A 24,225-nucleotide genomic window follows, 5' to 3' on the forward strand; every position below is an offset into this window, starting at 1 on the left:
GCAGTGATCACTTAGATCATCAGGTAATGTACCTGACTTGTACTTTTGGAGGTGGCTGTTAATAAATATCCAATCGAGGATACTATCGTTGACTCTATTTTTGCTAAATCTGGTGGGGGTGGCAATGATCTGAGTAAACCCATGGAGGTTTAAATGGGTGGAGGGAGTTTCAGAGGAACAGGTATTCCAATCAATGCTAAAGTCTCCCAAGACAATGGTTTCCTGGGGATAGTTAGAACCTAGCCAATATAAGATATTTTCTAGGGTATTATCATTTTTGCCTGGTGGAATATAAAGGCAGACAATGTATCTGCATTTATTTTTGTTTATTATTAGTTTAGTGTAAGAATTTCTACATTGCCAAATTGGGATGGCTGTTGAGTGTCAATTGTTATTGTTAGGGTAGACGTGTATAGTACAGCTACCCCACCACCTTTCCTGGAGATCCGGTCCAGTCTAAGGATGTTGTACTGTGTGGGGGTGGGGGTTATTTTGATATCTTTGGTTATTGGTTTTAGCCAGGTTTCTGCGAGGCAGAGGATATCAGGGACTGAACAGCTAAGAGTTCATGTAGGCTATGGATCTTGTTGTTTAAGCTCTTGATGTTGAGATGACAGACCAGAAATGAGTTTGGAAGTCTCTCAATCTGGGTAGTACACGTTCAGTTGTTAGATGGTGTGCTTGGGTCTACTGTTGTGGATGGGCCAAGGTTGGGGTGGATGTCTCCATCCTTCATAAGATTAATTTTTAAGTAGCTTATGAGTCTTAAAATTATGTTTATGATTTTTTCATAGCTTTTGTTTTTTAAGCTAATGTAGCAGTATTTAGTCAGGTGATAGTAATTGGGGAGGTGAGGAATTAGGAGAGGAGGTGATTATGTGGTGGATAAACTTATTAAATGCTGGGTTGGTGTCTGTCTGAGAGTTTGGGTATTGGATTTCAAGATGTACATATTCATAGGAGCTTAGGTGATAAGGAATGAATAGCATGGGGTACTAAGGGTAGCAGCATTAGTGTTTTAGCTGTAGTCACAGTAAATTACTAGGGTAGGGTCTGTATTGAGTGTATGTGGTGAATAAAAGATTAGAGAGACTAGAATAGCTACAGGTGGGTTAATATGGACAGTGGGGTGGATAGAGGGTGTATTATTGTGCTAGGAGTTTGCTGGGTTCTAGGAGCACATGTAGTTGGTTAGCTAATTAAGGGGGCATGTCAGTGGTACTATAAACGTAGTACTACCAGGGGTGGGTGGAATATGGGAGTAGGGTGGGGCATGGAGCAAGCAGATCAAGCAAAGCAAGCAGAGTGGGGCTAAACCAGTAAAGCAGATGTCTAGAGGCAGCATGTGCAGGTATGAGTTACAAGCACACTTTTTTATTTCTTTTTATATGCCCAATACTCTGTTCCTAGGCCCTACTGTTAAAACTACACAGTTCCCTGCCTGCTTCTCAATTTAGCAATGCAGAGAGCCCATTTTCCAATTCCCTTTTGTTGCATGCTTGTTTCACTTAGTTTATTGAGAAATGCACCGTTTGGAGGTGCAGAGCACACTATGCTCCTCTGCGGAACAGTAGAAAGCACGCTTTTTTACCTTAACTGGGGAAGAAAGAAGGCTACAGGAAAGTCTAACCCTTCCAACCTAATGCTTATCAGCATAAACAGAATTGCAAGCTGGAGTTATGGAGACATTCACCAGTGCTTTTTTGGACCCAGTTTGTTAGGTTTACAGGTGGCAAGGTATTTAAGTGGATATTGACCTTATTTAAACAAGTTCTGTGGTGTGGAAAGTCTTCCATACTTATGCTTTTCTAAGCCTTTCAGGGGAGGTGAAGTAGGAACACCTTATTAAAACAAGTTCCGTGGCTGGGCAAGTCTTCCATACTTATGCTTTTACAAGCCTTTCAGAGGGAGGTGAGGTAGGAACACCTCAACCGAATGGGACCTGATGCAGTGGTTAATTTTCCTTGTAGTTTGGGATTTAGGAACATGTGTACTGTGACCCAACATTCAACCATGTCCAGTGTTAAATGCCTATTATGTTGCACATCTTATACGCAAGTGGATAGCTTCCTGGTTCAGGGATGTCATTGTTCCCATTTGATCTGCTGTCACTGGGTCAGTCATTGAGTATAAACCCCCTTGGCATGTATTTGGTCAGACATATGCAACAACTCAAATGCCCACAGATGTTTCTCACAAAGACAATACAGGGACTAAAACACTTCTTGTACAAACTGCCTCAAAGCACTGTCACTGTATTTAAACTCCTACAGACTGCTGAAAGGGTACCTGTTCCTGTCTTATAAAGCATCTTCTGACCCATTACTGAAGGCCTTATCTGTAAAAGTTAAACAGAATCTGAAATAATTGTTCCAGGGGCCTGAACCTCTTCTTCACCTTAAACAGAATGGTTTGTAAATATAGGTACATATAGGAGGTTACTAATACTCTGCAACAGATTTCCCACCCACATAAAAAAAATTCATCCCTGTCTCCAGTCAAGTATAACCTAGATCTATGGAAGGGAATAAGGAAATTTAGCCCTGGACTGCCCTCTGTACTACTTATGGACAGAGGTGGCACCTAAATGCTCTTTCCTGTAATATGATCCCTAGAAATGCTCAACGATATTACGATAGAAAAAGTCATAATACTATGGAAAGTATATAAATAAACATTGGAAATGGGTAGGGGTAATTTGGCTGAATGCTATAATTGACAAGGTTTAAAAATGGCCCACAAGAGTAGTTGGCGTAGTGTTTACATAAGAACTTAAAGCTGTATAAGCCGCTTGGGTTTTGTGCTTTAAGTGACTATAAGCCATTTATCTTACAGACGTGGCAGTAACTTGAGGGTTCTACATCTTTTCCTTACAGCCTTCCTAACTTGTGCTAACCTAGTTTTTAATTCTAGGTCTGTACTTCATAATCACATCAAACCACCATTTCATAATAATATGAGCAGCAGCACTCATCATTCTTTTAGTGGAATATTTTGTTATAAATCTTATTAATTCTTAGATATTGTCATCCTCTATCACTTTTGAAAATAGGGTCCGATTTCTCATTTATACAAAGCCCTGTTTCTGGTGCAGTTTCTCCCTTTGCTTATAAATGTAAACTTGACCTACCCTGATCTTTACAAAATTCCCAACTACAGCCATGATTTATTTTTAAACCTGATGTTTAAACATTCAGCATTTCTTGGTAAAACTGAGTGAAAATGCAATATTCCACAGTCATGACCAATTACTTCCACTGTGATGACTGCAATATTTTATTTTCTAATAGATGAAAATTGTGGAGCTAAAATACTCTGGCTGCATTCAACAAGCTATTACATGCAACAGGATTTTATGAACTTTTCACAATATTTTATCTGCAGCTGAGATGCATTTATAAATTAAACCTTCCACTGTACATTTTTGCTGATTTAGTTATGCATTTGATAACTGGACAGGTTTGTTATTATTCAAAGCCATGACCCAAGTTATAGGCAATGCAACAAAAGGTCAGCTGCAGAGAAAGTATTCAAACAGAATTCTACAGCAGAACGTGTGTATGTATAAAGAAGGTAATGACAGTGATGCAGGGTACCACAAATCACATCAGACAGTAACAAACTTTGTATGTTCCAGATATAGTAACAATACAATCAAATGATCTTGGACACCATCAGATGTTAGCCATATGCAAAGAATTTTTGTTTTGTTTACACAGACATATTACAACTCCAACTTTCTGTGCAGTTATCACCGTGGCCTAAAATTCCCAATTGTCATAAAAATGTCCTCCAGAGAAAATGTGAAACTAGGTTTGGGAAGAGCAAACTAAGGTTGTTTTTCTTTTCACAGTTTAGAAACACAGTATGGAGGGACACTAAAAATGTAATGAGCTTGCTGTTATGTTCCAATAATCTCAAATTATGTTATCCCACAAGGCAAGAAATACAATTATGCAAAGTAGTCCCTATAGTTGCACTTTTCCTATAACTGGTTATCATAAAAATAGATGAAAGTATTGTAAACAGATTAGAAGATAAATTATTTCCTTATCCTGCTACAATTCATATTGCACAAATAAAAAAAATATTGATCCCTCAGGAAGACAAATTATAAAATAATCTTCTTGTCCTTTCAAGAGTTGTCTATAGGAACAGTGAAAATATAAAATAGTTGGTTGTCACTGAAGTTGTTAATGAACATAACAGATGCTACAGGGTGCAAACATGCTGTCCTGTTCTAGAATATTACATACAAGTAACACTTGATGCAGTTTGAAGAAACTATAAAACTATACACTTAGACTGCAGGCTAGATCATTGTGCAGCATATCCTTATAGATTTTACTATTACGCATTTATCTTTCTTTCGCATTCTTAAAGTTTGAGTCATTTTCAGTGTTGAATAAGTTAACATTTCAAAATACACTTAGAAATTGTCTTTCTTTCTTCTGTTATGTGAACTTTAACAAGACTGAATTCATTTTAGCTGCTGAAAGTTACATTTTTTACATACTAAACTCTCATACTTTTATCTATTCAATAAATGCGCCTAAACATGATGTCTTCAGCCTTGGTTTATGTACAAGCACACAGTTTGTTTCTATGTACTTTTTTCCTCCTCCTTGCAGTCTTCTTGCCTTTTTCCATAGGAGGTAGATTCCTCCACTTAACCACCAAAAGATCATATACCCAGAGAGGTGATATTATTCTTGGAGGGGTATTTCCTCTCTTCTTCAAAGAAACTACACCTGAAATCCTTTTCACAGAGCACCCAGATGTAGCAAAATGTGAAAGGTAAGATCAGCTATTGCTTTATATTAATCTTTTCATAAACTAAATATTTAGTTACATTCGATTGAACAAAATTTTAATTAAGCATTTAAGTAAATTAAAAGGCTAGTTAATTTTGCCTTATGTCAACACTGTGGAAAGGCATGTTCAGAGCCCTTTTTATTATGTCCATTGCCACCATGAAGATTTAAAAGCAGAATACATTATACAGTTTTAAGTAAGCAGGCTTAGTGCTTTATATAGAAACTATTTGGAAGATCATGGCTCAAAAGTTCAAGTAACGAGTGAGAGCATGTGAGAGTGAGTGACAGCATGCAAGAGCAAAAGGCTGTTCTTTCCTCTGAGATGTTAATTGCAGACTACAGGTGGTGAACTTCATTGCATGATGGATTAGGGGAGACATTTTAGCTCCTACAGACAATGGCTGCCACAATTTTAAATTTGGCACGGAAGTATTTTTGCTATAGATCTCTACCATTAGGCATTCCCACTCATGATGTGCTCACGGCATCATATACATCCAGGATTAGGACTCCTGGTCTTCCTTTTAATCTGTTTTTGTCTACACAGAGCTATAAGGGTAGACTATGCAGGTATCTAAATAGCTAAAGCTCTACATTTGTCACATGTTATGTACCTGCATTTTTGGAGACCCTTCACTTGATGTCTTTCAGTCCACTCTGACAGAACTCAGCTGACTGCAAGTTATGGTTACAAAAGTATAAATTACTAATATACAATATAGCTGCCTTACTCTAGCTACAATGGCAAGTCTACTGCTTGACTTACAGTGGTGTCTTTCAGGGTCTATTTTCATAAATCTTGTACTTCCACACTGTCTTCCAAAATAATCCAGATTTTTGACTCATCCATTTACAACTTGCTCTCATTAATGGGAGCTTGTAAATTTTGTTTTGATGAGGCTTATGTAACACTTTTTATTCAAAGGTTCACCATCTTCATCAGATACTAACCATTCTGAATGCAGAGATCAAGACCTTTGCAGGAGTGACAATTCACTGATACCTGTACGAGTGGAAACTGAAAATCTGACCTCTTCCTTGTACTGGTGTCAAGCATGAAATGCTTTAAATGTCTTATACATTGAATTCAAACAAGCTGAGAAAATTACTGAATGCCAGATAATGGGTTATTGTATTTTGTGGGGATTGAACCTGTGGCCCTAAATTCATAACTACCTCTATGTTGAATATTTATGTTTGTTTACTGGGATATTGTACGGTTCAGAAGTGGCCATTTGCAAGCACAGTCTGAAAGAAATCCACACGCATCCAACAATATTTTGTACAAAAATAGCAAATATGGGTATACAATGTATACAAGAGAAAACAATACAGGTAAAAACAGGATTTACAAGCTTTCAGAAAACAGACTGAATTCAATTGGGGGCAGGCTGCTTTAAATAGCAAAAACTCAGATGGGACACAGAATGTCAGTAGTATATCTTATAAATATTTAAGAGTGATGTTTTATGGTAACTACTCCTATGATCAGATGAAATAAGGACACTGAATATTAGGTGTAACAGCATTACTCTAAGGATTGTTCCTGTGACAAAAATTGAACTGAAGATTATTCAGTCAGTTCAACAAACAATCTGTGCCTTAAAGTAATTCATTGAAATTTAACTTCCCAGCCTTGATTATTGCTTGAGGTTTGAGAACTTGAAGTTAGAAGCAGCGATGATAGGCAATTAATAAATAATTTTGTAAAGGTGTAGTAAAGTCATTGGTCCTGCATAAAAATGGGTTAGAGTTTATTGAAACACTGTTTGTATTGTCTGTCATGACTGAAAAATACTCAACTCAGGATGACACAGTGGAGATAATTTCATCCAAGACTGCTCTTCATTAACTCTTTAATGGCACTTAGACAACTTATCCAGTTACATGAATAAAAACAACTGCATGAATACACCATACAAAATGCACATTGCCATAGTGGAACTTGTTGGAAAAAGTTTAATACATAAAAGTAAAATAGCTTAAAATATTAAAAAAATAGTATTCCAGACATTGTGTGGGAGTAAATCCTATGTACATCTATAATGGTTAGTGCCAAAAATCTATGGAAAACAATCAGCTGTAAGGTCTCTAATTCTAACTTTCATTGCAGCAATTTCTGATGTAAAGGGACATTTCATGTTCGTATCAGTGCATCAGCTATTCTAGTACATCAAGACACTGCATTTGCTGCAAGTGTAACTTTTCACATTTTTTGCTAGCATGTCTGAATAAAGTATGTTTCAAAACAGCAGAATCCAATGAAAATTCCGTTAACCACTTGTCACCTCCTTTTCCAAATTTCTACATCAGGACATAGTACATTATGCCAACTGTCATTACTCCTCTCCATCTGTAGTAGATCAGGTCCTCAACTGACTTAGCATCAAATATTTACACCTCTTGCTTGACAACATTAGTTGACCTGACCAAATCACCTATTTCTAATTTTTGCCCAGATGGGTGGCTAGCCCTGTCAATGCGCAGCCTGTGGTCTATATTCTTCTAAGTGATACAGCGCACCACAGTCAATGTCTAAAGCTATTGATCCATAAGACTCTTCCCCATATAGCACCAGCTTTGTTGCTGTCCATAACTGATAGATTAATAAATGCATCTGGCACAGCATAAGTTGACAGAAAAATGTGTTCTCCATATTCAGATACAAGGAGAAATGACATTGAGTTCTGAGGTGCATGCCCATTACTTGGGGTGAAAATTTTTGTCGTATGAAATGGATTTTTTCATTGTGCATAATTCCCTTTCATAAGCAATATTTTTGTTAGGCTGCCATCTCAAAGATCAATGAGAGTCTATTAAAGTATTTGGTACACCAGCTGTTGTCTTCATTGGCAATATAATGCTCTGAATATAATATTTGCTCTGTCTACCTATCTGTAACAATCCCACAAGACCAATATTTGGCAAACTGCTCATTCTGTTTGTGTTGTAATGTAATGTCACATTTTGCAGCTTTATATCACTGCAAGTTCAGGAGAATTTTTAAGACTGCAAACAGATGAGAAACGTTCTTGTTTTATATTTTAGTTTAAAACTGACTGCTATCAATTTTGTCTCTTACAAGAGATAGTCAAAGAAATACATTCTAATTGAGGCAGCCTGTTTTCACAGTGCTTCAAAATGTCTGAAGACCTAGGTAGTACTTTATCAGAGCATTGTCTGTTTGGGAATTACTGGAGTGCATACATTTGTATTTTTTTATTGGGGAATTAGTATACAACTGATAAAGCTAAGGTTAACTTTAAACAATTTTTGTGGGGTGTTTGCAAGATCCATACTATAAATAATACATACAGTATGCTCTGTTTATAAACGTTCTAAACCAGAGAATCTAAATACAAAGATGAGAAATGTTTTCATTCAGGGACTTTAGGACTGTGTGAAAAGTATTTGCATTCAAGCATTTTTGAATAAATACTATGAACCGCACACTTGGGTAATAAGAAACAATTGATCTGTCTGCTTTAAGTTTTTTGTTAGCATCAATGCTTGACATAAGCACAATTCATCATGTGAATAAAAACATGGGTGGGCTAATGAATTGTATTGCTTGGGTATGGTCAAGTGATGTTAATAGTGCAAATATATCAAATCAAGTTATTAACACAAATGGAAATGTACAATTCCAGTTACTGAGAATTACACTATGCTTCTTTGAGGCAAAGGTTTTAGACAGAAGAAATGTCTTGGTTTATATGATCTTAGAAATGCATATGATTTGAAAGCCTATGAAATTATGGGTTAGTGCAGCAGTTGTGGGGTACAATATTAGCTTCCAGAGTAACTGTTATTAAAAAGATCATGTGAGGTTCAAATATACCAATACAAAAGTGCAGGATTCACTTTATTATCTCTAAGTCTGTTTCCTGTCTTGTTTGAGAGAAAAGAGCTAGACAGTACCGGAAAACTGAATGTAATGTGTTATAGCCTGGGCTTGTTGAAAATCTGGACAGCTTTTATAATAATGAGTACCTTTTTAATGATGGTGCACACCTGAATGAAAGATTAGCTCAAGTGATAAAAGGCAACATTCTCTGTCCCTTTTGGAGAAAGGGAGTTGGGCACTACTGGAGGTTTATACCATAGATCTAGGTATCATGTGAAAAAATGCAAGTCCAATATGCAAAAATTAGAAATCATTTTGTCTAAATAAATTCCATCTTCAGTAATGATGACTTGTGATGCTCCAGCTTCGTTGCTATTTCCAAGAGATAGATAAAAGTCCAGCTGAATACAGGAAGTGAAGTGGTTATTTATGGAGCTAATAAGGTTGAGGTTTATCATCTCCTGTAATTTACATTTATTAAGGATGTTACTATGAGGGTTAATTAAAAGCATAAGTTCATCATTTTGAGTTTAAATACCCTTTAAGTTTCAAGTGAAGCCTTTTCTAAGTAGTGGGAGGAATGCTTATTTTCACTTGCCTGTAACTGTTATAAATAGTGTTGATTTGAATTAGGCACAAATAAACCGGATGCAGTTCATTGAAGGTAATGTGCTAAGCAGTGTTAAGCCCATGTTAATGCTAAAACAAGTGATTCAGCCTCCAATAAGCACTGTGCTATCTGGATATAAGCATGATAGATGTTAATGGGCAGACATGCATATAAAGTAATAGCCCTTATCAAGAAATGCCTGCATTTGCATTTAATCATAAAATGCTAATGTGATGGTATTTGAGCCACTCATTTTACAAGTAACTTGGATTTCTTGGGTCAGGAAACTGCTTTTTGAAAAGAAAAATTAAAAAAGCATGAAATGTATAGTACAGGAAGGATCAGATATTTTAAATTCTGTTACCTCCTTTGTCTGAAAATGTTTATGTACATATGCATGTACATATGCAGTAACCCCATGTGCAAACTGGTTTAGCAGTATTACACATTTGCATATATTTTGAACATCTTGTGCAGACATAGCTAATCTACGGCCAAGGTAATACTGTGAAGCATTTCCTGTTTATATTTAGCCATTTTCCCCTGCTTTTTTCTGTACAGTAGTACTCTGCCTATAAAACTAACATGCAGTAGTTTTTGAAAAAAATGCCTTTCACATGATAAGACTTTATACACAATAGCAGTTTGTGTAAAATAAGTGTGTTTGCTAAACTGTCTACTTTCAGCTGTTTCTGGAAAAAAAAACTAATAAACTGAAGAATTCAGTACAACTCTCTGGGACAAATAAATACTGTAAAATGCTACTGGAATAAATTCTTTGTTTTCCACATAACTACATGAATTAGACCTTACATTCATGCACATTTGCGTATACAAAGCATAATTACCTGAATTGTGACAAAGCCTCATTCATCACAATGCTACTTCTGTTCTTGAGGTTCCAGATTAGACCTTATCGGTGGGTCCAAGCAATGCTGTATGCCATTAATGAAATCAACACAGATACAGAGCTGCTTCCAAACATCACTCTGGGATTTGAGATTCATGACTCTTGTGAAACAGTATCAGTGGCACTCCAGGGGTCATTTCAGCTAATGACGGGAAAGGAAGATGCCATTCCAAATTATCGCTGCATTTCTCATTCTCCCTTGGCCACAATCATTGGAGACATGGGATCAGAAATTTCAGTCCCTATGGCAAGACTGTTAGGAATCTACAGATACCCTCAGGTAAAAGAAGATGTGTAGAGTCTAACATATTGTTACCGTATAAGTCTGCTTCACGTCTGCTGAAATGGTTATTTACTAACATTTCAGCCTTTCTTTACCTAACATTTTAAGTGAGCCTGTCTGTGGTTTGCTCAATCAGTTTAACCATTTATTCAAATACAGTGAACTACTTTGCTCCATGACCTCTTCTGTTTTCACCAGCTGTTCATCTCTGCCACCCTCTCATCTTTTTCTCTCTTCTGCATGCTCTGTGTAGCGCTCCTACTTGACTTCCCTCTCATTTCCATGCACCTGCTAACTCATGCCTTTATCTTCCATTCTTTCTTTTTACTCCATCCTTTAACAGGTAGTATACTTTTGCTATGATTTATCTAACTTTAATAATGCAATAATTCTAGCCATTGCTTTATCAGAAATTTGCCAGGTCCAGTGTGTGTAAAAAAATGATAATGCATTTTACAAATATGAAACTATAATATGCATTGCCGTACTGCTTTGATTTTAAATCCTTGGTAATTCCACTGGTCCCTTCAGGGACATGTAGCAGCACCATTCAGTTTAGTTTACATTTCTCTGTTACCAAACATTTTTAGGTTATTCCTTTTTTTAACTAAGTAGCTCAGACTCTAATCACAGGACAGGAGTCAAGGGAAAGGTCAAATTCAATACATATGGACAGAGTCATCAGATAACCAGGATATTAGTTGTATCACACGTGGAAGTATTGATGATGCCCTGCAGTGTCCATTACATGCCATTCAGTTAAATACCACGTGTGCATGCAGGAATGAGAGATTCATCTGAGAGGGGTGGTGTTCCTTCAGCAGCAGTATGATACTGTCCAAGGATGCATCCATGGACTCACCAGCCCTGCTGTAGATTTTCAGCAAACTGACATATTGATCGATACCCTATTGCAAACCTTTATCTTTTTATCTCTTCTTCAAACCCATTTAGGATATCTCATATGCATCAGTCTGATAAAACTACACAGGTAAAGACTTCAGGTGGAGTAAATGTACTGAAAATGCCATTAAAGCCAAAACTTCTGTAACAGTGACTGAAAAAGCATTTCTATAATGATGTAATATTCTAAACAATCTGGAATCCACTTAGCATAGCTAGTGCTCAGCATTGTCTAGGACCAGCCAGTAGCCACTGCAAATAAAGCCATTTCCATTATTCACCCAGTAAAATTACTTACTGGCATTTTGGATTCAGTTTTTCTATGAAATTGACATATTCCAAATGGTGTGCAGCAAGGTGCAACTGCATGTTACTTCTTCTATGAAAAACCAGACAAGTCAAAATATTTAACAATATGATGTGCACACAACAAAAATCTACTTTTCTCCTGCAACACAGCCAATATATAATAGCCACTAATTACAGAAGTACCACCCTCTCACAAAAATGGTGGATATGATAAACTGTACATAACATACTATAGTATTTCTGCAAATTTAATTATTTCACAGTAATTTTAAAGTACAACAGCTATTTTTGTGTAATAATATTGTGCCACAAGAGTGTGTGTGTGTGTTTATCAACACAAGTGTAATTCATTCTTTTAAATGTACACTTTGGCTGAGAGAATACCTTTGAAATGCTATATTGTGTTCTATTTCGTAACGGTTAAGATATCAGAAGAAAAGCAAACACAAGTGAGGAATTATAAGCTTGAGAAACTAATACTGAAATTATCAGATGGATGGGAGTGTTTAATGGTTAGGGCTCAGTAAGGGGATAGATTGGGTTGTGTTGCTGCATGTGGTTTGCATCAGTGTTTTGTGCAGTGGTAGTGTTACAGAAAGATTTACTAAAAGAGGGAATTCAAGCGTAGAAAAAGCATCAAAAAATTCTTTCCAGCATTACTGACTTTATTGCAACACAAACGCTTTCACACTCAGCTTCATCAGGTGTATGAAAACATGTAGAAAAACACACATTTTATACCATACATTTGCATCACATATCATTCATCAATCAACTCTTAAAAAGACATGTTCATTTCATACAATTGTTTAAAAAACAGTATACAAAAATGTTAAAATAAATTTAACTTGATAAATCAAAAAACATAATTTACCATTGAAAAGCACATCATTAAGAAGATGCAGATAGTAAATACACTTGAACTACCTACGTAGAGCTCTTTTACTAAGCATAGGTTTCATGGGCACACAATCATTAAGCCCATGCCCATTGTTCGCTCTGAGCATTACAATCCATTTAGCTTCCATTTCTTCTGTCCTAGACTTAATATCACCTCCCCTAATATTCATAAATTTTCTACCTATAACCATAAATTGAAAGGTATGATGCTCACCCATACTTGTAACATGTTTCGCTACAGCATTAACACTACTACCTTTCTTTATGTGATATAAATGTTCTCTAACTCTTTCCTTCAAATGTGTCAGCTTTTGCCACCCCATTGATTCATTAACTGTCCCTCTCTGGAGCAGAGCTAATGGCAGGATCCCTGGGGTGAATCTACTGTTCCCCATCCACTCTTCAAGGATTCTCTTGAAGAGTGTTAGTGAGGGGCTCTGTATAATGTAATTAGGGATGTTGTTCCAAAGTATGGGGGGGTTTCTGTGACAGGAATCCGTCCCTCCAGCATCTTTCAGTTATTGTTGTGGCAAAGTTCAGCTCACTACAGCGTGTGTCTCACTGTGACATGGATTTCAATAGGTGGAGCATATCCATTAAGCCTGAGTCCGACATGGTTTTGTTGGCCAGCAGAGATCATCTCTGAGTAAACGAGATGCCACTGAGTAAAGTAGGAGTTTATTCAGTCTGGCTGCATAAGACATATGTTTGAGGCCAGTAATCCTCTTGGCGAGAAACATTCGTGGACCTTCCAACTGTTGGATGCATCTTCTGAGATACATCCCAAATGGGTTATTATACTCTATGATGGGACTGATCAGTGATGAGTAAAGGGACATTATAACCTCAGTATGTCTAGATGCAAACCCTTTAGTAATCAGATGGCCTACATAGAAGGATGTCCTAACTATTTTGAAGATATAATTGTTAAAGGAGAGATCACTATCTACCTTAGTCCCCAGATACCCTATTTCCTTGTCTGTATTAAAGTGGCAGACACTTATGTGTTAATATGTGGGTGCTTAATATTCCACAATGGAATGACCAAGCAGTTTGTGGCACTTAGCTGGAGGCCATGACTTTGACACCCTGTGTTGGTCTCTGTGAGGCCCCTTGAAGGATGTCTGTGTCAGCTGGACTGTCAATTATCGCTCCCAGTTTGCAGTCATTGCCAAACATGGTCTGCCGTAGTCCATCTGTGTTTGCCTGTACCTCTGAGAAGTATATGCCAAACAGTAGGGGTCCCAGGACTGAGTCCTGTGGGACACCAGTCATGACTGGTTTAAGAGTTGGACCTGGAGACCACTAGTCGTTCCATGAGGGTTCTGTGTGTAAGCCCGTTGGCAACCCATCCTGTGATGTATGGGTGTATGTACAGGTTGGTGACTTTATCAATAATACCTGAGTGGGGAATGGTGTCAAAAGCCTTGGCGAGGTCCAGGTAGTATGTGTGAACCACCTATCCCCTCATCTAACGTCTTGGTGACTGCCTGTAAGACATTAAACAGGTTCATTAGGCATGAACTGCACTCAACCAAGCTGACCTGGGTTGGGTCAAGTGTTTGGAGGTTACCAATGTCTTTGTTAATGAGTGCCATGAGGATGTGCTCCATAGCTTTGCAGACCAGGCTAGTCAGGCTTATGGGGTGGTAGTTACCATGGTCAGTTGTGTTTCCACCTTGATGGAGTGGAATAACCATTGCCACGTGCCATTGTATGGGCATGTAGCCTGTGGAGAGGCTGAGGTTGAAAAGCTTAATTAGGTGAGGGAGTCAGTTTGTCTTGTAGTGTTTGCAAGATGCAATCTGGGACACCATCTGCCTCCATTGATGCTGTGTATTGCTGTTAGAGAGGGCCATTTCCACTTGTGTGTCTCTGATGTCTGGGATACTGTACTTTTTGGGTATTGTTGTGGGCTCTTTAGGGGGTGAAGTTTGCACTGAATGTATCTGCAAGGATGTTGGTGATATCAGTAGGGTCAGTATATTTTGTGCTATATTGCACCGTCACAGTGCAAATCTGTGTGTTACCATTTAGATCCTTGACATAGCCAAAGAAGGCTTTGTGGTTATCTTTTGAATCCTTGCCTATTTTCCTGTTGATGTTAGCCTTGGATGATTTCATGAGGGACCTACGTTTCTTACTAATACTGGTCATGGATGTCTGCCCTTCTTGGGATTTGCTGTTTTTCTGGACTACTGTCCTACTTCTGTTGTATAGCCTGTTTATTTCAGGGGTCCACCAGAGTGGTGTCCTTGTCTAGGAGGAGTGAGTCTTGGTTTACCAGTGATGGCACGATCCATACATCCTTGTAGGTGCTTATAGAGTGCATTTGTAAATCTGTCTGTATCTTGAGCAGTGTTTTCCCTTAGCATGGCGGCTGCGAAACCCCTCACCCCTGTCTCTAGTATTGTGAATTTAGCTGTAGGAAAGGTATACACTGTGGTTTCCATCATGGTCAGATCTAACCAGTGACCGGTTTACCTCTGCTGTGGTGCACCTGTCGCCCATGTTAGTGATTACCACTTCTAGTATGTTTCCACCCCTCATTAGGGAGTTTGCCATCTGATACAGGGCATATGAGGCGATAAATTCCAGGAAGTGCTGGGCCTGGAAATGAGTACTTGAGTAAGTTTCCCAGTTAATGGTAGGGTAGTTGATATCGACCAATACCAGGGTGTGCGGTAGGACTGTCAGGTTTTCCACTATCTCCAGGTAGGTGGAGTGGTGGTCCTGGGTCATGGAGGGTGATCTGTAGCGTGACACAGGTTGAATTGCAGTTGTGGCTGATGTTAGCTGCACATGGATGATCTCAGAGGTATCATGCTGCTCCACTAACCTGGAGGTGTATGTAGCCCTGATGAATATGGATACACCCCCTCCATATCTGTGTCATTCCATGTTCTGTGGCCAAAATGTGTGGTATGGGTTGTAGTCTGGTAGTGCTGGTGTGGTCTCAGGAGCCTTAAAACAGGTCTCAGTTACTGCACAGATGTTGACGTTGTCCATACTGAGGAGTGCTGTGAGTGTGTGCATGTTGTGATTACAACCCCTGGTGTTGAGTAGCATAACCCTCATTGATTCTGCTATTGTGCTGTTTATGGAGGTGGGATTCACTTTGAGACTTTCCTAAAAAAGGCACCATGGGGGCGCCAATAGCCTTGGCCAGTATTCCAAAGCCTAAGGCTGACACTTAAGCTGGTATGGTAGTGTTGCATGCATGTTTCCCATCTGTGCTTGTTTCACATCTTTCCTGTAGGTAACCTACTGGTAAGCAATAGAAAGCCTTTAATACAAGTCTTCTAGCTTCCAAGATAGGCTTTTGGAGTGATTAAGTATCAGTGTTCTGTATGTTCTTGCTGTACGTAACTGTTTTCTGACTACATGGTGATTTTTCACTGTATATTGTGATCTGAAAGCTCTGTTTATTCACATATTATGGCTGGGATTGCCTGCACTTTAGAAGTTCACAGATAGGTAGTAGGCTATCTGCCCAAGGGCAATTAGAAGCATAGCTACAGTGTGTTGCCTTTTTCTGCACTATTGATGAAGTAACTGAGCCTCTGTCAAGCATAGCCAATGAAGTGATTCCAGGCAAAGTTGCCGGAAGCTGTTGAAGACTGGGGTGGTGGAGGGTGATAGGGGCACTTAGTTATCTAAAGAGGGCATGTTAGCATGAAAAATCAACACCATTCAATTTCCCCAACAGGTCTTGCAGCTATAAAACTGGAGGGGCACCCCTACCCCCTGGATGTATGGTTCTGGTACACATGATCCCAGGGGTGTATATTCTGTTACCCATTTACACATCAAGGTTTCCCTTGAGGTGTGTCAGTGAGGGGCTATGCCTAATGTAGTTAGGAATGTAATTTATAGTCTCTCATTTCATTTGTTATATGTTTTTATTTCAAGAGTAAGTGAAGCTCAGTGGGTTTGGGTGCCTCTGCCCTTTGCTTAGCCTAGCTTATACATAGAAATCATCTAAAGAATAAATAGGCGGAATCAATGTTAATGTCAATAGTGTAAGGGTTACAGCATTTGCATAGTATCTGGGCATTCGAGATTCAAATCTCAATAAAGTCAGGGATGTTTATCATGTTAAAAAGTATACCTTAACCACAGTTTGCACTTATAGGTAGTATTCATCAGTATAATAGACATTTGAAACACCCATATAAACCCATGTGTGCTGGAGAGTAAAGTCAACAGAGAATGTAATGTTATGTAAGCACATAGTGAGATTTTACTTCACTGAAATGTATATATCCTGAGTAGTTAGCAGATGTGGCCATGTTTGCGCGCACAGGTTATACATTTTAAAGTTTGTTTAACTGTTTAACTGCTGCTTTAATGTCACACAAACACTTTTAAACATGCTTACAACTGCTTAAATGAGCCTTATTCTGGAGTAAAAAACATTTTTAAAGCACCGCAGGTGTTGAACCCTGGACCATGCACACTATAGTCATGGGACTTACCACTAAGCCATCTGAGCTGTACACATGTTTTATGGTGTTTAGACTACACCTTATACTATAGGCATTCCACAGTACTAACCACAAATGGGACAGTCACTTTGTGTAACTGTGTACAGTACATTGTAATATACTGTAGTTTGTGAATCAACATATACAAGTCTACATATGTATAACTGTTACAAATGAATACTAAATATATATCTATATATATATATATATATATATATATATATATATATATATATATATATATATATATATATGGGTCTATATCACATGGTCGACAGTTCAAATGATCGACAGTTTATTTAGTCGACAGTTCATTTGATCGACAAGCATTTTAGGTGGGGGGCTTCACCCCCCACAACCCCCAATGTGGGGGGCTGTGCCCCCCACACACCCCCTAACTATATATATATCAACTCCAGGGTTGCACAACATTGGGGAAGGGGGCAAATCTGCTTGTCAACCAAATGAACTGTCGACCAAATGAGTGTCGATCATATGAACTGTCGATTATGTCATATAGATATATATATATATATATATATATATATATGTATATATATATATATATTTATATATGTATATATACATGTCAGTGATGTCTGCACATATATATATATATATATATATATATATATATATATATATATATATAAACATCTATGAAGCAATCCAAAGGAATTAAAGTGTACACAAAACACATGCAGCTCTGGTATTACAACTATTAATATTAACCTAATTCACCATAGAAGGGATAGTTGTGTGTGTGGAGGGTGGGGGAGGAATGATGGGTAATGAAATCATGTATCAAGGAGAGCCTGTGTTGGATGTTCAATAAGTGAACTGGAGAGGCATACATGGAGTATGGGGACAATATAAAAAGGACACAAAACAAGAACCATTCTCATCCATAATGCACCCTGTCATGTCACATTGCAACACCAAATTCCTCAAACATATGAACATTAACATGTATTATACATATGTACACCAACTGACTCACATTTGTTTTCAGTAGTGAGGAACGTCTGTAGTAAAATGTATATTCTAAACACCATAACATTTGTACATATCTCAGATGCCTTAGTGGTAAAGCCAGTGACTGTGGTGTTCATGGTCCCGGGTTCAAGGGCTGTTAATTTATTTTGAGAGCCAGAATAAGGGCTGTTGGATGCAGGTGGATTAAAGCACTTTTAAGCAGTTGTAAGTGGGTTTACGTGGGTTTGCATGAAGGTAAGCGGTGCTTAAACATGGTTAAATGGATGAGTGCTTCACAGGTTTAACCTTTGCTTAACGTCACGCAGTCCACGGGCAAACCTGGCTAACAACTACTTAAATGTGCATTATCCACACTTTCCCTACTAGTGCCTACTCTGAGAGGTAAAATAATACCCCCTTCCAGGATTAAAACCCACAATAATATACACCATCCTCAGAGTAACCTACCACTAAGCTACCTGAGATGTACCTATGCCAGTTAGGTATTCAGACAAAAGGGAGGATTGTGTGGAAATAATAGGACAAACCGCCATGTACCCAATGAAAGGTGTATGCTATATATATATATATATATATATATATATATATATATAGAGAGAGAGAGAGAGAGATACATAGATACATGTTAATATATAGAGATATACATATATATATGTAGATATATAGATAGGTTAAAAACATCTACACATCTATGGAGATACAGATAAACGTATGCAACAATATATACATACATGTGTGTACACAGCATCTGAAGTGTTCATATCTGAGTATAACATGGACCATACCAATCACACATTCTGCCCCCCCCTAAACAATATGAACATTACATATGAAGAGTATATGCCAATACACTATTACAAATATGTTCTATGGGCACAGTCACCAACACAACTACAATGACTGCAAATATCCATTACAGAAATACACAGACAGCTTTCATTTAACAAAACTTTATTACATTCTGATGTATTGCCAAAAGGATTCAAGGACTAACAGTACATGCGTGCTATACAGGAAGCATTTAACAGTGCTTTAATGAATCAGCCTGCAATTACCATATTATTAGTCCACTAAGGGATAGGTGTTCACATATGGAAAGAACTCCCACACACATATACAAGATGTATAAAAGCAGTTCCTACACACCTGCATCTGCTATGTACACCCACCAACATCTCCTCCACACCCAAACTAATTACAACAATACATACTGTCATACCATAACCAATTATTCACCCACTGTACGACATCTGCTGAAACCTTAACATACCTGAACATAGATACACTAACACGGCCCTATGTGAAATAGTTGCTGTTATACAATAGAACAGCTGCTGATGTTACAGAGTTTGTTTGAACTAATCCTGTTTCAGAGGGTTGAAAAGTAATTACACTAGGAAGTGTTACCGATTACTGATTATCAGCACAGTTACACACAGTGTGATACACATTAACACCAAACTAAAGATGTCTGGTAAGCACACTGTAAATCCCCTAACATTATATGCATAGCCATGCAGCCTTGAGCTGGTCAAACATCCTGGCCAGACTGAAACACATGCAGAAGTATTAGGTACAGACAAACCCTGCACAAGTAGCAATGTTCAGAAATATAACAGCAGTACTCACATTTAGACCAAATCCTCTAGGCATTACACATAATATATTACTGTTCGTCTCCATACAGCTGTTGCAATAGATTTCAAACAACACTTCCAGGTTGTCTTCCTCACAAATAAGGCAAAGGTACTACGCCCAAGTGGAGTATTCAATTATACTCCCCTATTGCCATGGTATTGGCTAAGGCAGTAGCTGCACAGCTGATGTGCATGTAATTAACTACTTAGGAACACCAATTGGTCATCAGGATAGCACATGTTACTGATCTGTAACTATAAAAGGATGCCTTGTCACACATTCAAGCCATCTGCATCTACCGGTAGAACAGTACAAAATACTGAAACACAAACCAAAAATGAGTAATATACCAGTCAATAACACCTCCAATTACTAAGAAGGTATGTATGACATTTAGTATGTCTGTGTATGTAGTACCTGTTCTGTAAGAATTACAGTGTAATCAATGCATATAGTGGAAATAGCTATCTTGTGGCCATGTATTGTTGAGCAGTAGTAATGGTTGCAGCATTCTATGTGTGTACTGCTGTAGGTCACAAGGCAAACTCCTCATACATCACAAGGGATGATATATATGGGCTTGGAACTCACCAATTCTCTTCCAGCCACTGTCAGTATCAGGGATGGTCCAAGAAGTATGTGTTATAACTGGATAGTATATGTCGACATATTGTAACAGTACACATATGTATGGGTGTATAAGTAAGATAAACATGTCAAAGGTGGGCTTACTGTGCAAATATGGTTTGCATCGTGGGATATTGTGCCAATAACTGTGTAATGTACAGTATCTTAGGCAGATCTATATTCCATTTTACATAGCATTTCTGTTATGTTATGCAAACATTAGTTATGTCTATTGGCAATTACAGTACTCAGTAACAGGATACATATGACTTGTATTCATTTAACAGTTTAGCAGCATGATAGCAAAGATAATTGGAAGAGCTAGGTAATTATCCATGCACATAAAACATGTAATATCCACCTCTCTAGTATTGTTTGCAAGCAATAACAGCTGTGCATGTGTACATGTTATGCAGATGTGTAGTGACCCCTGTTACAGGGCTGGGCCAAATAGCTATGTGCACACCTACATAGAGTGGATATTGAGAGTAGAGATGCACTGGTTGAACTTTCAGGTTTGTATAGCCTAACCTCTCATTGCCAATCTAACAGCCGCTTGCAAATACTGTATGTAAGGTAGTGCACAGTACTGGTAATGAAACAGGTTGCATATCATCTTTAACTCCAGTGTAACATCTGCAGTAGGAGTGTAAGATTTAGGAGACAGCTGCCCATGTGTAATAGTCGCATCATAGGTAATGGCTCACACTATCTGATTATATCCTGATCATGTTGATAGTGGCAGCAGAGTCTATTGGTACATGACTCTGTTTGGGGAGTGGGTGTATGTGCCCAACAGAGCTCATGGTTCTGGTGAATATGTGAGTGTATATCCAGAAAAGGAAACAGACCTGTAGACACCTGCATCATCTGTAATCAACTATCAGGATGTGATGTGCTCCTCAGAGGAGGATTGCTGCTAAAGGTAGCTACTATGTTTCTGTAATAGCCAGTGTTGTCACATTCATAACACAAATATTTACATGTGAGCATCACTGTCTAAAACATCTTCATAAGCAATAAGTAAACTAAATACAGTACTTGGTACTTGCAGTACTGAATGCTCATACAGGCATGTCCACTAGTCAGCTACTGGTGTTTACTAATCTCAGCTTTGTGCATGTGGCCATCCTGGGGGAATGTAATCTCTATGCCATGTACACTGCCAAACCCACCTAACACCACACATTGTGTGGGATGCAGCTACAGGCGTAAGCTGGAAGGCAGTCCAGTCTACAACCATGACTGGACTTGACAGTCATGAGATGTAGGTTAACACATACATCTCATCATCACAACCAACACATACCCTTACCAGAACACAGTAAGGACAACCACACATACTACCAGAAATCACACACATTCACAGAGGCTTCTAAGTATCTGGCCAAGCAAGTGACCTCCCAAGCTGGAATAGACAGCCAATTGTATGACATAGTTTGCATAATTGTGCCACACTTCAGAACACGTGGCTGGAAACATGCCCAACAGTACTCATTTATGAATGCAAACTCTAGCACTATGTTACACACCAAGCTATACATGGGCAAACATACTGTCAGCTGCCTGTCTGTCATGATTAGCCACATACCCACACACTCAGACCACCTTTTGAACTATACAAATGGCCCTGGCATATTCCATGTCATTGTGCAGGACCTGTGATGCAGTAGCCTAGACTACATGGAAACACACATGTAGGAACTGTCAGGTCTTGTAGCCCATGCAGGTATGTCCCAAGGCCTGGGTAGCATTCTGCCATTGGCCAGAATGATATTGCAGTACAGGCACAAAAGGATTGTATTCCACAATTGTCTAATGTACTGGTACAATTCAAAGGGAATTCAGAATCTCCTGCCTGGGATAACATGGTTGACAGACCATGATGCTTTGCCAGACAGGGCCTGCACCTGTCACCGCTGGGAATCTGGATACTGGCTAGGGCTCATGCTTCCCCTATAGTGCCTTCATCATGCAAAGTTCAAGTGAAAGTCCACTGCTGTAACAGGGACAGCCAAGCAATAAACTGCGGGTCTCGCTACTCAATGATACATTTCAGAAACTCAGTATGGACTCATTTATGTCAATCCTTAACATGGAGAACATATCTATGCAGTGACTGAGATAAGGTTCAACACTCTGGAGAGCACACCTGCATGACCATGTTATAGCACATACCTCACCTTTTGCCCATTATCCTTTACTGGAACACACAGGCCACAGGTGTGTCCATATTTCTGAAGGATATGTACACCCCCACGCTAGTTGCACTTGCATAACGTCAAATGCATTATTCTGAGCAACTACCTTTGTGCCAAAGTGGAATCCAAATTACACCTTGCAACAGATCACCCACCATGCCTCAGAATTTCCAACTGTCATATTGTGCTGTAATGGGGAATATTAGGTTTGAGACAGAAAACCATAATAATGGCTACTCTCAACTATTCCATTATGAATTGGGAAGGCTCCTCATGTACCAACACCTGCATTCAATGCATGTTGGATTTCATAAACCCCAATGACATGGATCACCATAGTCACACAGACAGGGCTAACAGTATGCTACAAAAAGTGAGTCTCCAATGCCAATGTTATGCCTTTTAAGAGTGAAGTGGTGACTGTCATGGCACCCAGGCAACCAACACTACAGAAGAACAATGCATGTGCATGATGAATCCTATACAAATGAACTTTAAGCACTCACATAAGTGCAGTGATTGTGCCATTGAAACAGAACCAACATTCAACCAAACACAAACAAGAAGACAAACTGGTGGTACCCTGCCTTAAACTGTACCACAGAAGGTAGTAACTGTTGCAAGAGTGAGCACACATGAGTGGAGGGGATCCCTGGTAAGCCTCAGTAAGATGCAGATACACCATATAAAACCAGACAAAGCTACTGTGAAACTAATCAGCCACATTTTATGAGGCCAACCACAAAGCATTCTATAGCTGTGTCATGAATCATAATGGCAACAACAAGACCTGCCGTGCTTCACAGCACTATGGCATGGGAAGTACTGCACCTACAGAAATAGCACTTGTTCATCCAGATAGGGTCTTGGAGAACCTAAACCCACTCCCATCCCCCCCACAGGTACACATATTTATATATCCATGTCCACTACAGAGCCCCTGTAATAACAACTATGCAGGTACAAGCTGCACTCTCTAAAGCCATACATACAGCATTCATGGGACCTGTCAATATCCCAGGGTGTATCCTACAGAAATGTCAGAACAATTTGCTCTCCACATACACATGTTCAATCATAGCTTCATGTCAGGCTGTGTGCACACTGAACGGTGCACAGCAACAGTGATCACACCCCCACAAAGGGGGAGACACCACTGATAATGGGAAATAGTGTACTAGTACCCTGCTGAGTCTGGTCTGTAAGGCCATGAACCGTGATCAACTTATTTGATGTAGTCAGTACAGATGTAGATGACAGTAAGATTGATTCACACAGCATATCATGACCTTGCCAGGTCTTAGGACACCATCACCCATACTGTGTTCCAGCTACACTCAGTAAACTATGTGCATATTCCTATGTCACAGGAGTGGTTGGCAACTGGACTGCTGGCAGAACCAACACTACAGAAGGTGTCTGACTAATACACTCACATCAAACCAGTGCCAGCTACAGTAATACAGGGTTAATTCCTGGTACTCCCCCTCATTGTTATCTATACCACACAGACTAACACAGAAGGCATCTGCCTATTGATGTTTGCAAATGACTATGAACTAGGAGCAATAGTTAACTCAATGTGTGCTGCGGTCAACATGCAGAAGGGCCTTTTTGGGTCGATGTGTGGTGTGTGAAATATGGCCACAATCTGACAGTTAAGTATTGCATTGTCATCTCCTATGTTAAAAACCCTG

This window comes from Protopterus annectens, chromosome 4.part0 (genome assembly GCF_019279795.1).
Source record: "Protopterus annectens isolate FY-2018-M chromosome 4.part0, PAN1.0, whole genome shotgun sequence".
Lineage (NCBI taxonomy): Eukaryota > Metazoa > Chordata > Ceratodontiformes > Protopteridae > Protopterus > Protopterus annectens.